This window comes from Heterocephalus glaber, unplaced genomic scaffold (genome assembly GCF_053883595.1).
Source record: "Heterocephalus glaber isolate CG9 unplaced genomic scaffold, H.glaber_assembly_v1.0 deba00000470, whole genome shotgun sequence".
In the NCBI taxonomy this organism is placed as follows: Eukaryota; Metazoa; Chordata; class Mammalia; order Rodentia; family Bathyergidae; genus Heterocephalus; species Heterocephalus glaber.
The window spans coordinates 11,548,028-11,568,809 of NW_028258145.1; the positions used below are offsets into that span (position 1 = coordinate 11,548,028).

At 41.6% G+C, this 20,782-nt stretch overlaps 1 long non-coding RNA gene and 1 pseudogene across 2 annotated transcripts in view; one reads left to right on the forward strand and one right to left on the reverse strand.

Annotated features, from left to right (window-relative positions):
* Positions 1-9,738, reverse strand: part of LOC101723797 (sulfotransferase 1C3-like) — a 54,333-nt pseudogene extending 44,595 nt beyond the window's left edge. The window contains exon 1 of the transcript XR_015448498.1: positions 9,640-9,738. The product of XR_015448498.1 is annotated as a sulfotransferase 1C3-like (transcript). The remainder of the gene's footprint in view (positions 1-9,639) is intronic.
* Positions 9,739-10,431: 693 nt separating this feature from the next.
* On the forward strand, positions 10,432-13,275 carry LOC147829764 (uncharacterized). Its single transcript, XR_015448499.1, has 2 exons — positions 10,432-11,537; positions 12,420-13,275. It is a non-coding gene; the product is annotated as an uncharacterized LOC147829764 (long non-coding RNA).
* Positions 13,276-20,782: the final 7,507 nt, after the last annotated feature.

Here is a 20,782-nt window from a genome sequence, read left to right on the forward strand (position 1 = left end):
CATAAGAAACAAATGGAATCCATAAAACAGATGCAAATAGATTTCCAGGAAATCAAAAACTCCATTCAAAGTCTACACAGCAGAACAAGCCAATGTGAGGACAGAATTTCAGATATAGAAGATAAGATTACAATTAGTGACCAGGAAAAGAAAAATTGCTTCAAAATTGTAAGGGACCACAAGAAATCAATCCACCAGCTGCTAGATGATGCAAAGAAGAATAACATAAGACTGATTGGAGTCAGTGAAGAACTGGAGAGAGTAGAGATGACATTAAAAAAACTGTTCACAGAAGTAATGGCAGAAAACTTCCCAAGCAGGGGGAAAGAACTTCACATACAGATAAGTGAGGCATATAGGACTCCAAATAGCCTTGATCAAAAAATCTACACATAGGCATATAATTGTTAAGATTCCAGAAACTCAACAGAAGAACAAAGTTCTACAAGCAGTCAGAGAAAAGAAACAAATCACATACAAAGGAAAGCCCATCAGAATCACAGCAGACTTCTCAACACAAACCATCAAGGCAAGAAGAGCTTGGAGTGACACATTCCAAGCCCTAAAAGAAAACAGCCGCCAACTCAGACTGATGTACCCTGCAAAACTATCTTTCAAAATTGATGGAGAAATAAGACACTTTCATGACAAAGAGCAACTTAGGAACGTTGTGAATACCAAACCAGCACTCCAAAAAAATTTCACACAATATCCTAGGAACAGACATTGAGGATCACAACCCCAGGAAGCAAAGCAGAATGAACCCATCTGGCATGACAAGAAATTAAATGTAAAGGGGGAGAACCCAACAAAAAGAAAAAGTCATGGCAATGACAAGTCAATATGTTTCAGTTATAACCATCAATGTTAATGGTCTCAATTCACCAATCAAACAAAATAGACCGGCAGAATGGATCCAGAAGCAAAATCCAACAATATGCTGCATACAAGAAACACACTTAATTCAAAAGGAAACTCATAGACTGAAAGTTAAAGAGTCGAAAACAATACTCCATGCCACAGGAACCCAAAAAAAAGCAGGAGTAGCTATCCTCTTTTCAGATCAAGTAGATTTCAAACCAACACTGATTAAGAGAGACGAAGAAGGACACTACATCCTTGTAAAGGGTACAATCCAAGAGGAAGAGATAACAATCATAAATATTTGTGCACCAAACACTAGTGCATCCAACTATATAAAACAAATACTAATGGACATGAAAAGTCATATATGCACTAATACAATTGTAGTGGGGGACCTCAACACCCCACTGTCACAAATAGATAGATCAACTAGACAAAAAATATATAATGAAATACTAGAATTCAATCAAACTCTTGAACAAATGAACTGAACAGATGTTCACAGAGTCTTCCACCCCACAAAATCAGAATACACATTCTTCTCACCTGCACATGGGTCATTCTCCAAAACAGACCACATACTCACACATAGAACATGTTTAAGTAAGTGCAAAGGAACTGAAGCTATCCCCTGTATATTATCAGACCATAGTGTGATGAAATTGGAGATCCATAGCAAAAGAAACTCAAAAAATTTCATAAACACGTGGAAATTCAACAACACACTTCTGAATAACCAATGGGTCACAGAGGAAATTAAATAAGAAATCAGACAGCTCCTTCAAGTAAATGACAATGACAATACAACATATCAGAATCTCTGGGACACAATGAAAGCTGTCTTATGAGGGAAATTCATAGCAGTGAATATGCATATTAGGAAAACAGAACGAGCCCAATTAAACAACCTAATGTTGAACCTCAAGCTTCTAGAAAAAGAAGAGCAGGACAACCCCAGAGCTCATAAAAGGGAGGAAGTTATAAAGATCAGAGGAGAAATCAATGCAATGGAGACTAAGAGAACGATACATAAAATCAATGAAGCCAAGAGTTGGTTCTTTGAAAGAATCAACAAAATTGACAAACCCTTAGCCAACCTTGTCATGAAAAGGAAAGAAAAGGCCCAAAGCCATGCAATTAGGAATGAAAAGGGTGAAATGACAACAGACCCAGCAGAAATCCAGAGGATCATTAATACCTACTTCCAGAAACTATACTTCAATAAGATGGACAAAACAGAAGAAATGGACAGATTCCTAGATACATATGAATTACCAAAGTTGAATGAAGACCTAAAAATTCTGAACAACCCAATATCAACCAATGAAATTGGAAATGTAATTAAAAACTTATCAACTAAGAAAAGCCCGGGCCCTGATGGCTTCAATGTTGAATTGTACAAGACATTTAGAGAGGAACTGTTTCCAATTTTTTCCTTTTCTCAAAGTTTTTTCTTTCCCCTTTTTTCCTTTCCCCTACCCCTCCCATGTCCCCTGCTCCTTTAGACCTTTACTTCCTGTTACACAACATCAGTTATACATTTTTTAAATTATAATATCAAGATCTAGGAGACATTACCACAGATTTTATAGAATTTAAAAGGATATAGAAAGCATATTTCAAAAATCTGTTTTGAAATAAATTTGACAACTTCTAAGAAGTAGCTTGGAAGACAAATTAATGAAGCTAACTCTGGAGGAAATATAAAATTTGAATAGCACCTATTAAAGAAAGTATATTCCTAGCTTGAAAACCTACCTATATGACAACAGCAGGCTCATAAATATTTTATCTGATAAATTATATCAAACTATTAAGGCAGAAAAAAGAAGGAACATTTCTCCTCTCATTTTAGGAACTCAACATTGTGCTAATCCTAAAACTGGATAAAGATAATAAAAGAAAAAAGTATGAACATAGATAGAAATTTGTTTAACAAAACAAACTATTAGAAGTCAGATCTGGCAGTATGTAGAAAGTGGTTTTGTTATAGGGATGGCAGTGTTGGTTCAGCATTGGAAGATCCACCCCCAAAAGTCATCATTTTAACAGAGGAAAGGAAAAAGCCATATGATCCTGTCAGTAGTTGGAGAAAAAGTATTGGGCTAAATTCTACAGCTGTTCATGGTAAACGGTATCAGGAGATTAGAAATAGAACAGGACCTTCTCAACAGATTAAAGACATGTACTCCATACTTCCAGTGAAAATGCCTTATATGAATGGAGAAGATACAAGGATTTCTCCTTAAGGTGGGGAACAAGGGCAGATATGCTTACTCTTTATCTGTCCATTAAACTTTGAAACCTAGCCCCCAGCAAAATAGTCTGGCAATAAAATGACACAACTACGATAAGATTGGCATGGCAGAATCAAAATCTTTATATGTAGATGAAATGATCATCTACAGAGAAAATACTAAGAAATCTCTAGGAGCCTCTAGAACTTGTATTTGAATTTAGCAGGATTACAAAACACAAGGTATATATAAAAATTCAGGTCTATGTATACTTGCTATAAATGAAGAATTGGATATTGAAATTTAAGTTATGTAGGAGTACAAAGGACCTAGAAAAGTTAAAAAAAAAAAGTGTTGGAAGACGTTTAGTACCTAATTTTAAGACTTCTTCTAAAGCTACAATAATCAAGGCAGTGTTGGTGTAAGGAAAGACATAGATCATTTGAATAAAACAGAGAATCTAGAAATAGAACCACACATATATGGTCCACTGAGTTTTGAAAGATTATTTAGCATTTGCATTTTATAGAATATAAACTCAATTCAAGAGCTGAGGAAGAGATAGTGTTTTCAGCAAACAGCATTAGAACATCTGATATCTGTATATAAAAAATTAACCTCGGAGGGCAGAGACGCTCAGCCAGTCCCAGCACCCAGAAGGGAGCTACCCCACTGCCATCCCAAGCTCCTAGGGCAGAGAAGGTGAGCCACAGGGGTGCCAGAAGCACCCCCTCCCCCGTGGAAATGAGGAAACACATAAACAAGCCTCAAAAACAGACTTCCAGATCACCTACAGTAACCCCAAAGGGAAATGAGATGGAACACTCTGATACTCAACAACCTGGACTCTCTGAACTGGAAACAAAAGAGGATATGGGAAAAATGAAATCAGAAATAATTACTCAGAAAACAGTAAAGATTTTGCTCATGGTGCAAGACATGATTAATAAATCTAGAGAGGGCACAGATAAAAAAAAAAATAGAGGATCTGAGGAACATGATGGAATCCCAACACAAGAAACAAATGGAATCCACAAAACAGATACAAACAGATTTCCAAGAGATTAAAAACTCCATCAAAAGTCTGCACAGCAGAATGAACCAATGTGAGGATAGAAGGTAAGATTGCAATTAGTGACTAGGAAAAGAAAAATTGCTTTAAAATTGTAAGGGAACATGGGAAATCAGTCCAGCAGCTGCTAGATGATGCAAAGAAGAATAACATAAGAGTGATTGGAGTTAATGAAGAAAGAGGAGAGAGTGCAGATGACATAAAAAAACTGTTCACAGGAGTGATGGCAGAAAACTTCCCAAGCAAGGGAAAAGAACTTGACATACAGATAAGTGAGGCATGTAGGACTCCAACTAGCCTAAATCAAAAAAAATGTACGCATAGGTATATAATAGGATTCCAGAAATCCAACAGAAGAACAAAATTTTACAAGCAATGAGAGAAAAGAAACAAATCACATACAAAGGAAAGCCCATCAGAATCACAGCAGACTTCTCAATGCAAACCCTCAAGGCAAGAAGAGCTTGGAGTGATGTATTTCAAGCCCTGAAGGAAAACAGCCTCCAACCCAGATTGATGGACCCTGCAAAACTATCTTTCAAAATTGATGGAGAAATAAGACACTTTCATGATAAAGAGCACCTCAGGAACATCATGAATATCAAACCAGCACTCCAAAAAATTTTAGACAATACCCTAGGAAAAGACAATGAGTATCACAACCCCAGGAAACCCAGCAGAATGAATCCATTGGGTGTGACAAACTAAACGCAAAGGGGGAGAATCCAACAAAAAGAAAAAGTCATGACAAGGCTTTTAACCTTTTAACTTCATCTCCCTAATAAGTGTATAATTCAATCTTGTAATCTTTTAAAGCCTTGTGATGACAAGTCTGCTGTGATTCTGATGGGCTTTCCTTTGTCAGTGATTTGTTTCTTTTCCCTCACTGCTTGTAGAATTTTTTTCTTCTGTTGGATTTCTGGAATCCTATAATATGCCTATGTGTACATTTTTTTTGATTAAGGCTAGTTGGAGTCCTACATGCCTCACTTATCTGTATGTCAAGTTCTTTTCCCTTGCTTGGGAAGTTTTCTGCCATCACTTCTGTGAACAGTTTTTTTATGTCATCTGCACTCTCTCCTGTTTCTTCATTGACTCCAATCAGTCTTATGTTATTCTTCTTTGCATCATCTAGCAGCTGCTGGATTGATTTCTCGTATTCCTTTACAATTTTAAAGCAATTTTTCTTTTCCTAGTCACTAATTGCAATCTTTTCTTCTATGTCTGAAATTCTATCCTCACATTGGTTCATTGTGCTGTGCAGACTTTCAATGGAGTTTTTAATCTCCTGGAAATTTGTTTGCATCTGTTTTATGGATTCCACTTGTTTCCTGTGTTGGGATTCCATCACCTTCCTCAGATCCCCTATTTTTTTAATCTGTGTCCTCTCTAGATTTATTAATCATGTCTTGCACCATGAGCAAAATCTTTGTTGTTATCTGAGTAATTATTTCTGATTTCATTTTTCCCATATCCTCTTTTGTTGCCAGTTCAGAGAGTTCTGGAAACATTAGTCATGGCAATTAGACAAGAGAAAGAAATAAAAGGAATAAAGATAGGAAATGAAGAAGTCAAATTGTCATTATTTGCAGATGCCATGATATTCTATATAGAAGACCCCAAGAACTCCACCAAAAGTCTTCTAGACTTAATAACCAAATTCAGTAACATAGCTGAATACAGGGTCAACACACAAACATCAATAGCTTTCCTCTACACCAATGACAGACTCACTGAGAGAGGAATAGGGCAAATAATTCCTTTCACAATAGCATCCAAAAAACTGAAATACCTAGGAATCAATCTAATGAAAGAAATCAAAGACCTCTTCTCTGAAAACTCTAGAACTCTGAAAAGAGAGATTGAAGATGATATCAGAAAAGGAACAGACATCCCCTGCTCCTGGGTAGGAAGGATCAATATAGTGAAAATGGCCGTTCTTCCAAAACTGCTATATAGATTTAATCCAATTCCAATTGAGATCCCAGCAGCATACTTCATGGACCTTGAGAAAACTATCCAAACATTCATTTGGAACAAGAAGAGACCCAGAATAGCAAAAGCAATTCTAGGTAACAGAGACATGGCAGAGGGCATCACAATCCCCAACCTGCAACTATACTACAAAGCTATGGTGATAAAAACAGCATGGTACTGCCAAAGAAACAGGCTTGAGGACCAGTGGAACAGATTAGAAGATGCAGAAACAATGCCAAACACACTCAGCCATCTCACCTTCGACAAAGAAGCCAAACACTCTCACTGGAGGAAAGATAGCCTCTTTAATAAATGGTGCTGGAAAAATTGGGCTTCAACTTGCCAAAGATTAAAACTAGACCTATATCTCTCACCATGCACTAAACTAAAATCAAAATGGATTAAAGATCTAAATATTAAAATAGAAACTCTGAACAGAGGTTAGGTAGAACCCTTGAAGACATCAGTGTAGGAAAAGATTTTATGAACAAAACCTCAGTTGCCCGTGAACTAGCACAAACAATCAACAAGTGGGATCTCTTCTTATTAAAAAGCTTCTGCACAGCAAGAGAAACCACCAGCAGTGTGAAGAGACAACCCACAATGTGGGAAAAAAATCTTCGCCTGCTCTTCCTCAACAAAAGTCTACTATCTCAAATCTATAAAGAACTTAAAAAGATCAGACCTCCCAATTTAAAGACCCAATCCGAAAATGGGCATCTGAAATGAACAGACATTTCTCAGACAAAGAAGTAGAAATAGCAAATAAACATATGAAAAAATGTTCAACATCACTGATCATTCGAGAGATGCAAATGAAAACAATGCTGAGATTCCACCTCATTCCAGAAAGAATGGCTGCTATCATGAAGTCAACCAATAACAAATGCTTCTGGGGCTGTGGGGAAAGAGGAACCCTGCTCCAATGCTGGTGGGAGTGTAGACTGGTGCAAGCACTGTGGAAATCAGTATGGAGATACCTCAAAGAACTAGGACTGGAAGTCCCATTTGACCCTGCTATTCCACTGCTGGGGATCTTCCCCAAAGAATTAAAAGAATCATACCACAGTGTTATATGTGCATCCATGTTCACAGTAGCACAGTTTGTTATAGCTAAAACTTGGAAAAGCCCAAATGCCCATCAACTGGAGACTGGATAAAGAAAACGTGGGTTTTTTTATAAAATGGAGTACTACTCAGCCATAAAAAATGAGAAATTAGAGACATTTATAGCTAAGTGGATGCACATTGAGGCAATACTCTTAAGTAAAATAAATAGGACACACATGTGTAAATACCAAATAGTTTCTCTGGTGTGAGAAACTGAAAGTGTAAATAAGGACTAAAATGTATAGTAGGTCATGTGAAATAGGAAGAAAAGGGGCAAAGGGGAAGGAAGTGGGAGGGCTAGGGGAAAGGATAAAAGGGAATGGGATTAATATGAGAAAATGGAAAAATAGGAACAAAATCTTTGTATATAGGGAGGAATGGAGAGGTTGAAGAGAAGGCTGGGAAAGGGTGAAAAATAAGAACCAAGAGAGATTATGTAAAGGTGCAAATTTCCAATGATGAATGTCATTATATTGTATACCTAAAATGTACCAATGATTAGAATGAATAATTGATAATGTAAAGTAGGAAGAAAAGGTCCAAAGGGGAAGGGGTAGTGGGAGGAGCAGGGGAAAGGAAAGAAGGGAAAGGGAAAATGATGAGAAATGGAAATAAAGTCTTTGTAAATAGGGAAGGGTGGAGGGTGTGAAGGGAGGGCTAGGAATGGGGAAAAAATAAGAACCAAGATGCATTATGTAAAGATACAATTCCCAATGAGAAATGTAATTGTGTTGTATACCTAAAATGTACCAATAAAAGAATTTAACAAAAAAAAATCTAGTGTGTCTTAGTCCTTATAATGTAATCGTACATCACTTTTCTTTGGGTACATGTGGTACATTATTGGCTCTTAGGGTTTGTCAATATGCAGTTTGTATTTGATGCTATTGTTGTTGCTGATTTTACTACTAGAGCCAAGGTGACATATTTATTGCTATCAACTAGTTTTCTCTGTATGATAATATCTACATTGCCTGGGCATCTTAAAGAACAATATGATTTCTTCCCATACAATTGGTTACTGGGCCAAATGACCTGCAATCTACCCCCCCCAAATAGGCAGATGTGGTTAGATCCTAGAACAGAGGCAAAGCCCAATAGCCATGCCCAGAGGATATCTCTGAAAAGTAAACATTAAATTAAGAAGTCTCCACTCTACCAACAAAGCTACCCAATATAATCAACCTGCAAATCTCAGCAGAATAAAAAATAGAAATATGAGAAGACAAGACAACAAAATTCCTCTCAAACTTCCCACTATCCCAGAGCCAAGCCAGGGGGGATATCAAGAGGGAGGAAATCAAAAGCCACACAGCCAAAATATCTAAAAAGATAACAATGTAGGTAACAAAACAGATCACTGAGGTGCTCATTGAGTTCAAAGAGGAGATAACTAAAACAAATGACCCTAACAAAATAAATAATTGGTAAGTCTACAAAAGATACTAATAAACAACTAAGCAGAGCTAAAGAAAGAATGCGAAACACAAATGCCCAGTATAGAAAAGAAGTATCCATAAAAAAGTTCCACACAGAAATCTATGACATTAAAAATTCTATTGAAAGTATGGGCAGCAAAAGTGACCAAAGTGAGGACAGGGTGTTAGACCTACAAGACAGGGTTGTTGATGGTGATCAGTTAATGAAAGATACCTTAAAAACAAGAAGCAAACATGAAAAATGGACCCAACAGCTGATAGAGTATGCAAAGATTAATCAATATCAATTGGAATTAGTGAAAAATCAGAAGACAACACAAATATCATAAAAAGCCTATTTAGAGAAGTAATAGCAGAAAACATTCCAAACATAGGAAAAGAACTTAACATACAAATAACTGAGACTTATAATGTGGTCATGTTGGTGACTGTGGGGACCTCGGGGCTCCTACAATGAGCTGGCCTTTACTGCCTCCAGGTGTCCCAGATGCCAGATGCTACGACTTCATCCTCAGTCAGCACCAATAAGCATGGAAGCTTCTCCAAGTCTGTGATAAGTGGGGCCAGCAAGCACAGAGACATCAACACACAGGATCTTGCTCACAGGTGGAATCACAAGCTGAGCTCACAGAAGCATGATCGTTATGGGGAGCATAGGAGATGTCAGTCAAAGGATCCAAAATTTCAGTAGGCAAGAGGAGTAAGTTGAGGAAATCTACTGTACAACATGACAACTGTAGCTGATATCACATTGTACCTTGAAAATCACCAAGGGTGTAGATGTTAAGTGTTCTCACCAGAGAACCCCATAAAGAGAATTCTACCCCTAAATATAAACCTTAAGGTCATTTTCTATGTTCCATGTGGACCTTTTCCCCGTGCTACCTTGTACCCCAGTGGGAGACCATAGGGGAGCCTGGCCAAAGCTGGTGGACCTTACCTGGAGGCTCAGGAATGCAGGGAGCTGCACTGGACCCAACCAACATTGGATGATGAGAGCCCAGAGTGGAGTCCTGGGAACACTGTGAGCCAGCCATGCAGGCAGGAAGCTCCTGTCTGTCAGACCTTTTAAAGTCACATGGACAGGATAGGCAGGACCTGTGTCGGGCTGGCTCAGTGCCCCGGAGGACTTTGCACCAGTACCTAGATGTGCTGCCCTGGAGGCCTATGGTCTGCCCAGCTGCCGCCCATGCTGCAGTGCCACTGTCCCTGAGGGGAGCTGCTTTCTTCTGTAGGAAGCCAGGAAGGACGTAGACAAGCAGGGCATGGAGGGTGCCCCAAGAGCCAGCCATCCTTCCTCAGCCCAGTGACAACCTGGGAGAGGTAGGGTCCTACTCAAGGTACCCCTAGCTCAGCTACCATCCTGTCTCCAGAACTCAGCAGCAGAAAGTCCATTTCTAGAACTCACTCAGCCTTTGGCAAATTATGAAGTCCCCATTCATTTTACGATGTGTGTGTGTGCCCGTGTGTACATATGCCTGCATGCATAAGCGAGTGTATGTGTATGTGTCCATGCACACATGCATGCATGTGCATGCACAGGGAGGGGGGGGCTCTCTGTGTTGCCAGGAAAAGAAAGCTGGAGTTAGTGGGACATGGGACACACACCTGTGCCTGTCAGAAGAACTGGGTGGGGAGCACATGGCGCCAGCACTGCTGGTCTTGCACCCTTCACCTGTTTCTTCATCAAATGTCTGCTTATTTGGCTTCTGTTTCCTCCCAGTCACTGATTTTGATCTTCCCTTTATACATTCTACTGCTCAGACCCTACATTTAGAAATGTACAGAATTCCTTCTGAAAATCATGACAGTATCTGAGGATCCTGTGCCTTCCAAGGCCCCCTGGTAACTTTGCCAACCCACACCTGCAGTTACTTTGCTGACCAAGTCCATCACGTTTCTCTCCTTCTAAGACTTCACTCCTAATTGAGAAGCCATAGCTGGGCTCATGGCTGCCGCCCCACATACCGCCCTAGACCTTGGGGAGCTTCTCTCTCTCCTGTGCCTCAGCCTCTCCGTGAGTACATCAGGGATCACAGGACTCTGCCACTCCACTTCCGGCTGGTGTTGTGGTAAGCCACTCTTTGGCCAGTTGGGAGGATTAAGCCACTTCACACACAGGGAGCACTAGAGCAGTGCCCAGAGCAGATCGACCCTGCACACACTGCTCAGGATCACCCTGGCTTCGTCTGGCCTCACACCAAGCTCAGGAGAAGCTCCACAGTGTTCCCTTCATTGCTGCCAAGATTACAGCTTGGCTCCTCTGGCAACACAGGGTACTACTCCTGAAGGACTGTTTTGTTTGTACAGGATGAACACAGCACAATAGGAAAATGAGTGGAAAAAAGAGGAACTGTTATTTTGATTGGAGTTTTATAAAATCTAGGTATCATTTTTGGTGATATAGTCATCTGACAATATTGATTATGCCTGTCTAGGAACAGGGGATATCTTTCCTTTTTTTTTTTTTTTTTTTGTACTGGGGACCTTGTGCTTTCGAAGCAGGCATCCATTTTCGGTTATCTTCTTCAATCTCCATTTTCAGAGCACTACAATTTTCCTTATGGATCTTCTGCTTCCTTGTTTAGATTAATTCCTGAGTATTTTTTTTCTTTGAAGCTGTTGTCAATGGAACTGTTTTCCTAATTTCTTTCTCCACAAATTCCTTGTTGGTGTATAGGACACTACTGATTTTTGTGAGTTGATTTTGTAACTGCTTGCAAAGATTTCAGTGTGCTGCAACAGTGAGCTCAGGTTGGCCCTTGACTCAGGGGCTCTGAGCTCACAAATGCTGTGGACTCAATACAGAAAACAGCAATGATCACTCAAACATGAACGGTGAGTGGAGCCACCTGTCCTTGTTCTGTGTCTCGTAATCACGAGACTGAACCTCTGTCCAGGGTGGAGGATGGGGTATGCCAAGGAAGAGGCATTGTCTGTCCTGTTGTTGACCTCGGACTTCATTGCATGTTTTATTCTTTTTGTTACACACATCTACACTTGTTCAATCATTAGTTGTACAAAGCTGTGTTTCTTCACTTCAAGTTGTGAGCTGCATTTACCTTAAAATGTTGATTTTGTTTTTCGAGAAGAATAAAAGGTAGTTTTATTTTTCTGGTTATTTTTGTTAGTATATGTTTACAGTGAGATGTGTTAAATAGAATGAATAGAGTCCCCATGATGAATCTAAAATGTTGATTTTAGCCATCAGTCACACGTGATTAAGTTTCTGTGTGTTTGCAGGTGAAATTCAACTTGTTTAAAGAAACAATTTTTTTTTAATTAGAAGGAAGCAAAGAGGTTAGCATTTAACCTCCTTGTTAAATTTTATTTTTAAAAGTACCATAAGAACGCTGCAACAGACCAACTTTAAAACATAAGTAGTCTTTGTTATCAACACTTGGTTAGCCTTTAATGAATGACCCACAAAAGTGCCTAAGTTATGAAGGCCATTTAAAGCAGAAAAAGGTTGGGGGGGGTGAATTCTTTCCTGAAGACATTGGAAACAGGGCCTTAAATCCTGACTATACTCATTAGCCTTTGAGAACTACTAATTTAAGCATCCCTAACACAACTTCAGTTTTACTTATTTCTCATGGATTCCTCTAGCTTTAATTTTTAGAGTTATGAAAGATGTCCCTAGGGAATAATTTCCTGTTCTATTTACTCTGTTCAACCACATAAATTATACAATGTTCATTTTGTGAATTTAACAAACAGGTTACCCTGACTCAAGCCAACCACTGTGTGATCTCTGACCCCAACCCACCATCACTGGGGATCAGAGACCCTGCCTGAACCCCTGAGAGGCCCATGTGGGTCACTGTAGGAGAGCAGCCAAGCTATGGTGGAGACTCCTGGGAGTCGAAAATGCCAGTAACATGGAACCCCTGCCCAGCAGAGATGCAGGCAGTAAGCAGAGCCAGCCCAGCCCAGAGGTGCGGAAGACTCAGCAGCAGGGGGCCCAGACCCTGTGGAGCTCCCAGCTCAGAAGCCATGCCTGGAGCTAAAGGACTCAGTGCTTCCCTGACAGGTTTTGGTTTCTTGTCTCACCACAGGCCTGAAAACAACAGAGCCCTCTGAACATGGACTGAAACCTTTGAAGCCATGATCCAGAATTAATCCTTCCTCTCTGAGTGGATCACTCCCAGGCATTTTGTCACAGCCGTGGAGAGCTAAGAGAGGTCCAGCGTCAAACTTTCTCCACCAAACTGGTCATGTTTTCCACGAGTTCTTCTCTGAGGACATACAACCTTTAACATCTGAGGCAGTAGGCAAGAAAATTTAACCTTAGCATCACACTTTGTGTCCAGAATTCTCCACACTGTGAATTCGGAAGCTTGATTCTTGGGAAGGCAACCGTGGATTCCCTCTGAATGTGTCTCATGTGTGACTGTGGGACTATAAAACATCACCAGCCAGAGACGGCAGGGAGATCATTTACAAGAGTGTTTGTGATGGGCTGGGGATTTAGCTCAGTGGTTCCGGTGCCTGCCTTGCAAGCGCAAGGTCCTGAGTTCGATCCCTGGTACCAAAAAAAAAAGAGCGTTTGTGAAAAGAAACAAATTTATTAAAATTTTGTCCCAGAACTATGGAATTCCTCTCATCAGCACATACTTCCAAGACTGTTACACATTGCAAGGTAAATATCTCTGATAGTCTCAAACACATAACAAAATGAGAAAATAGTACAGAATCATCACTTTTGTCTTCAACTTCACTGCTGCCTGAACCACATCTCCCACTGAGCGCGTTCCAGCCAGGAGAGGATGGGGAGAGAATGCCCTGCACAGACAGAACTAATTATCCAGGAGCCCACATACTGCAAGCTGGACCATGGAGACAGCAATTTTTAGGGCAATAAGAGAAACTCTTGTCACTGCAGACACTGAGAAGTGACAAATTAAGCTTTGCATAATTAAGTTTTAATGTTGACTCTCATTTGTTAATGGTTATGAACAGGAGCCAAGTAGTAGATTGGAGGAAAAATCTAAACTCCTATTTACAGAAAAGATAGGTCTGACCTGTTAGAGGGAAGAAGGGGAGTCGCAGGCACTTAGACTTAGGAGGGGCCTGCAGGGTCTCCTGAAGCAGAGGCCAGGATCTCCAGGAAGCCCCCTCTGCCCTGCAGCCCACAGGGTGCTGAGCTCTGGGTCAGAAGTGGTTACAGAAGCTGCTCTCTTCCCACACCTCCCTCCCTGGGTGCAGCTGTGAATACACTAGGTATGGGCTCTGCCAGGCTCTTACTGGACTTGAACGTGTATTGGTGCCTGGCATCCTCAGGTCCTGGTTCCCAAGATTCTCTGTCCTCTCTTTGTTCCTCTGTTGCTCACCCCCAGGGCCCTCCCCTTCCTCTTATTCTTCCTGCTGTCTAATAATAGTCTCCCTCCTATTCTCCTGTCATCATATGGATGTCCACATTAGGGAGAACCTGTGATAGTTTTCCTTCCAAGTCTGGCTTACTCCACTCAACATAATGATCTCCATTTCCATCTGTTTTCTTGCAATGACTTCAGCACTACTTCAGAAAGTGGCAAGAGCAATGGGACAAATGTGTCATTTATGCTCACTTCCAGGTGCGCTAAGCAGTGGGGAAGATTCTGAGTGGAATTAGTGGCCATGTGTCTTTACTATAAGAAAGGTCTTGAATTTAAACACTCATCCTGTATTTTGATCACACGTTATAACCTTGTCTGATGCTTGGTGACATCTACACACAGGTGACAACACACACGTGGTGGAACACAGACATACACAGACCCCTAATGTATGCACCTACACACAATCCTGGAACTTACTCCATTACACTTGTATCTCTCTCTATCTGAGGTCTGAGTGATTCATCATATAAACAAAAAGAAAAGCCCTTAAGTCAATTTAACACATGAATCAATACCTACACAAATATGTATTTTAATAAATCTACATACATATCTATCACACTACACATATTTTTAAATATCACAAAACATAAACTTATCAATAAAAAACTGGGATGAAACAGACTATGACTATCTTCCTAACTAAAGAAAGCCCTATTTCCTGCCACATGCGCCTTGTCCAAGGCCTTTACCAGGGCTCAAGGAGCCTTCTTCTTCCACTGACCGGAAGGGCCCAAATCCAGAGCCCTCTACCAGGACACAACCAGGGTAACGTCATGCTCTGGGATCTGGCCTCTCATTCCGAAGGGGATACCCATGGAATGGGGCTGATTCCACTGGAATGCAGGTGACAGGGGCCTCAGGTTTCCTAGGAGGCATTGTGGCCACAAGTGACATAAGATGGGTCCTGCAGGGACACAGGGCTGCACTGTGTATGTCTAAAGTCAGTTGTCTGAAGACAAGCACGTCACCAACATGCTCCACCTACACCTTCCTGGTCTGCCAAGCTCCTGGAATCCCTACCTAGATCTAGAAGACCCCTCAGGCCTGTCTGCCTTGTCACTGTGGTAGGACACAGCTGGGGAGCTGATGTCTGAGACCTGGGACACTTCTGAAACTACTTAGTCTGCTCACAAAACCTCAGGGCCAGAAAGTGAGTGACTGATGAGCATTCCCAGGTCAGAGGAGGCAGCTGGGCCTTTCCCACTGCTGGAGGGTGAGGAGTGCCACAGACTGAGGTGCCTGCTTGTTGCATGTGGGGACCAGGTCAGGCTTGTGACACTTACAGCAGAAAGCCTTGGGGAGCGCCAGGCTGGGCCACCAGGACCCCACCTCCAGGTCACTGGAGAATCCTGATTTCTCCTAGGTCCTCTGTGCTGTGCTGACACTTTGGGCCGACTTGGCAAACAGCCATGTTTGATCCTCACAGACCTCAAAGAGATGTCAGTATTTCTGTTGGTGGAAAGTAATTAACCATAGGCTCACCCCTCCATACAAACATACACAAAACCTTGCATTAACTCTTCCTGAGAATCTCCATCCATCTCTCTGGGGGCTTCATCATAGCAACATTCTTATGTGACCACACATATGAACAATTACAAACAAACATATTTTGTGAATCCCTATTGCTGTCTTATACAAATGTATCGATCTACAAGTTCCAGTTCATGAGTAAACAAATATGAACACATCTTATATGAACATTGCCCCATCTGGACTCCATCACCCTCATCCATCCTGGCCAGGGCCCATGAGCCCCCTCATCTCTGCTGACATGAATGGGGCCAGTCCAAGCCAGGGAGGTGCTTCAGGAGCACTGGACACAGTCCTTATTGGAGGCACCTACCTGGGCAGGTGACTTTAACAGGAAGAGACAGAGTGACAGTTCTCTGTGCGGAGCTAGCTTCTCTTTCCTCAATTCTCAAATTCTCAATTTTCCTCAATTCCTCAGTATAAAAACCAACTTTCCTGCCCCAGAGGGAGATCACCATGCATGGCCTCAGGGGCAGGGGTGACCTTCATAAGGTAGAATTTCAGATGAGGAGGAGCAATTCTGAAAATGTACTAGGTAACACTGAACCAGGCTGTGGGGACAGGGCCGAGCCAAGTCTGTCTAAAGACGTCTGGGGGCCAGGCAAGTTGTCTCAGGTGCTGACCTAGTCACTTCCAGTCAGTTCTCTTTGGATCTAGAATATTCTTCATGGTTGACTGACTTGACAAAGACTTTGATCAGGCACAGCAGGGAGATTCCAGAGGCCAGCCAGGAACCATGAGGGCTGGCTCAACAAAAATGTCCTGTGGGTTTATTATTTACATCTAGGCAGCCAATTACTTTTGTCTACCCACAGATGTCAACAGACCTCTCTCCTGAACAGAGTTGAACCTAGAGTGAGCCATATTAATAGTTTAATATACAAAATACTGGTTTTCATGTGCAAATATGGAATAGTTTTTCTGGTGTGAGAAACTGAAAGTGTAAATAAGGATCAAAATGAATAATTGATAATGTGAAATAGGAAGAAAGTGTATAAAGGGATAGGGGAAGTGAAAGGAAATAGGGGAAAGGAAAGAAGGAAAAGAAAAAATATGAGAAAAGGAAAAAATGGAAACAAAGTCTTTGTAAATAGAGAGGGGTAGAGGGGTTGAAGGGAGGCCAGGGGAATGGGGAAAAAATAAGAACCAAGATACATCATGTAAAAGTACGAGTTCCCCATGATGAATGTAACTGTATTGTATACCTAAAATGTACCAATGAACTTAATGAAAAAAAAATACTGGTTTTACATACTGCTATACAAGATTTATTCCTATATAAGAAACCTATATTTTTTAGTTTACAGTATTTCAGTGTATTAATATAAGATAATTTAATAGTTTTTATATAAGAGAATCACAAATATATATTTTAATAACTCCATATACCTTTCTTACATATCGATGCATAAACTTTTTTTAATTTTGCAAAGTGTTCAATCGTCAATATATACACATTAAAATACAATGTGCAGCTAATCTCATGATGCCCTAAAGAAGCACACATTCATCCTCATCCATTCTTACTCAGGCCCATGCAGCCTCTTCATCCTATTCTGAGAGAAACAGTGACTGGAAACCAAAGCCCAGGCCCTGCCTTTGCCAATGGCGCCCAGCAGCCCTCACTTCAGAGTAGATGCCATATGGGTTTTCTTTTATAGAGACAGCAGAAGGGTCATCACTGTCTGTGGACAGCTGACCTCTATGCTCAAAATTGTGTCCCTAAAGGCAAAATCACAGATTGGGGTGCTGTTGAAGTGGGTGGAGGGCTGAATCTCCACCTGGTGAGCTCCAGAGGATAGGGGGACCTCAGGTTGCTGTGGAAATGCTGTGAGGTAAGATGGCTGCTGACTGGAAGGAGGCTCTGTGCCATGTGATCTGAGGGCCTCAAAGCGCCAAGCACATGGGCCCAGATGCTGAAGGCTGCATGTCCTGACCCAGCCACATTGGCCACCCTAGCTGGATCTACAGAATCCCTTGTGGTTGGCTGTCAGGACAGTTACCTTTATCAGACACCATGTGGGAGCTGAGTCCTGGTCCATATTGGGATGGATGAGTGCTCCAAGCTTCAATATGCTTTACAGGACCTTCTGGTCAAAAAAGTTTCCAAGTCAGAGGCAAGGTATAGAGCTTCCCTTGCCAGGAAGATGGAGGAGAGTTGGAGCTAATTTAGGGTCAGGAGAGAGGGGCCACTTGTTGGAAGAGAAGGGTGTAGGGTGCAGAGGTGAGGCAAAATGCACAGGCTTGTTGGGTTGAGTGATGGTGGGTGGGTCAAAGGATCACCAGGAAAATTCAGGCTGAACCTCTGGACATGAGGATGGCACCTGAGTTGTTTAGCTCATAACACTCTGGCTGGCTGACTGTTACAGGCCTGGCCACAGCTCCTTGAACATGCATATCTCCCATGGTTATCCCTTACTTAGTCACCTTGGGAATTTAACATGGGAGCCCTGAGGCTGCTCTGAGTTCCAGGTTCAGTTGGCCCCTCCCTAAAATGGTTTCCGACCCAGCACCCTCTCCAGGGGACATGGCAGATACTGAACTGGAGCCATTCTCCAGCTGTTGTAGTGCAAGGCATCCACTGCTCCATTCCTCTGGTGCATTTCTCCCTGAAAGCATCTGGAGTTGCCCACTTTCACTGTGTCTCTGTACATTCAATCTCCCTTTCTCATGAGCCAGGAGCCAGGAGACAGGGAGAAAATACAGATTGCTACTTCCTTTTTCTGCATTGAAGTCTGTCTCTTCAGTTTCTCTGCAGGCTCCACTTTTACCATCAGCTCCTTTCTAGATTCCAGGGATCCACCTCCCTCCTTCTTTTCTTCCCCAAATTGTTATTTTCCAGTGTCTGGATTCCAAATCTTGGAGAGGCTGATTTGTTGCTCTTTACTACTCCACCATTTTCCCAGAAGTCCTCCTTTTTCTTAATTTGTGTGCCCGATTATAAGGGATTTTTCAATTAATCAAGTTGGATCCTTATAATTAGTCCTGATTATTTTTCTGCTTGGTATTCTTCAACAGAAAGTCTCTTTAATAGTAACAATACAATTTGAAAAAAAACCTTACCATGTAACCCAAATGTGAGTTGTGAAGTAGCACTTTGGACACTAGAGGGAGACATTGAATTCTTCTTGTGATTTTGGGACACGGGCAGGGTGTTTGAAGAAACGCACCTGGGAAAATTTTTAACGGAAGAGTAGCAAAAATGTATATCCTCAAAGCAAAATGTAATACCAACTATTCATTGGTTTATAAAAAGATGAATTCAGCTTTAGTACAAGTATGTTCTTATCTGAGCTATCAGCAGGTGGAAACTGAACCCAAGTCCAAATTCTTGAGAGAAGAAATCTGAGTAGTCCAGCATATCAGGATTCCTTTGAGCAGGGAACAGGACTATGCAGCATAATTGACACAAGAAACTGTGAGGACCCCTGCACAGACAACTTTTAACGTGAAGATAGAAACAAAAAGCGGCAGCTCAGCAAATGACTCCTGTCAGTCAGAGCCCCAAACAGAAATTTGTGCTTCTCTATACACTTCTTTTTACATCTAGACTTACTTTCATTGGAGTTTCTCTAGGAATATAGCAAGCAGGATTTAAACAAAGCAGAGCAGCGGGGTGGCGGGGGCAAGTTTTGGCAGGACTTTCTGAGTCCATTAAGCTCCTTTGGTGACAGATTATAGAAGTTGTCACACTACTCGGGTACATTCTACAAAGAGCATAGTTACCTAATAACCCATAGTTGCCTAATAACACAGTTTACCCATAGTTGCCCAATTCCATATGGAGGGATGGTCTTCTCTCTCATAATCACAGATGGTCCTTCAGTAACCATATGAGAAACAGGCCACACATTTCCCAAAAAGGGCAGGAAAAACAGTGGCAGTAACATGGTTGATTCATTTGGATTAGGCTGAGGTTAACTTGTTTTTCTCATTTCTTGACCTCAGGGATTATGTCAGGAAAAAGCAACACATTTCAAGTTTAGCATAGTGAACTATTCCCAGGCATATGGCATGTGGAAAAATTAGGGTCCATATCTCAAATGTTCTCACACCAAACTTCAAGGAGCTGGATTGATTCCAGAACAAAGAAGTGGATCCTCTCTTTTTCCTCCATTGCTCTCCGAGCCTGGGTTTCTAACATAGAAAGCACATGAACTATTGTTATTAGAAGTACCACCCAAGGGCCAGGGATTTAGCTCAGTGGTTCCACTGCCTGTCTTGCAAGCACAAGGTCTGGAGTTCAATCCCCAGTATCAAAAAAAAACAAACAAGCAAAAAAGAAGTACCACCCCATGAAACAGAAGGCAGGGGCCACTTTGGTGACACAGAGAGGTTCACGGGCCCATAATGGCAGGGCTCCCAAGCAGCCCTGCAGGAGCCACCCTGAAAGCGTATCAGGCTGCCCCTCAGAGGAAGCAAAGTGGGATACTTCAGGTACTAGGTTGACACCATGGGCCAAGGTTTACCCTTTGAGTGTGAATGTACCCAGGTGCGGCTAAGAAGCCTTGGGGCAAGAGTCTAGAGGCACAGCACAGTCAGGGGCCAAAGACAGACCAGTGTCACCTGCAGAGAGACCAGAAGAGCCTCGACAGAGCCAGAGAGGCATGGGGAAGGTGAAGTGGGGCAGTGGAGGGCTGTGAAGGGGTCTGACACAAAGCTAGTGGCCAGGTTGGGAAAGCATCACTGTTCACTATAAGAGGCAGAGGCCAGGAAAATGCTAGTTACCAGTGCCATCTGCAACTTCTCCTAGAGACAAAGGAACAGATTCATCTGGGTTTAGCTCAAGTCTAAGGCAGGTGCATTCCTTCAAACATCTTGCCAGTGTCCCAAAATCACAAGAAGAGTTCAATGTATCCCTGTAGTATCCAAACTGCTACTTCACAACTCTATTGAATATTAAAAGGGACAAGTACATTTGGGTGACATTTTTTTTTTAATCTAGGGGAAAAAAATATCAGGATGACATGTCCTAAGGCAGGAATCAGGAAGTATTTTATGCAGAGAGCACAGGGTACAAATTTTAAACACTGCAGAGCACATATAGTGTTTGTTGCATATTTTCCTTTGTTTTTATTTTGCTTTATATTCTTTTAAACACTCTTCAAAAATATAAAGACCAGAGCTCAGAGGAAGGGGCTTCCGGGCTGCCATCCATTCTGCCGC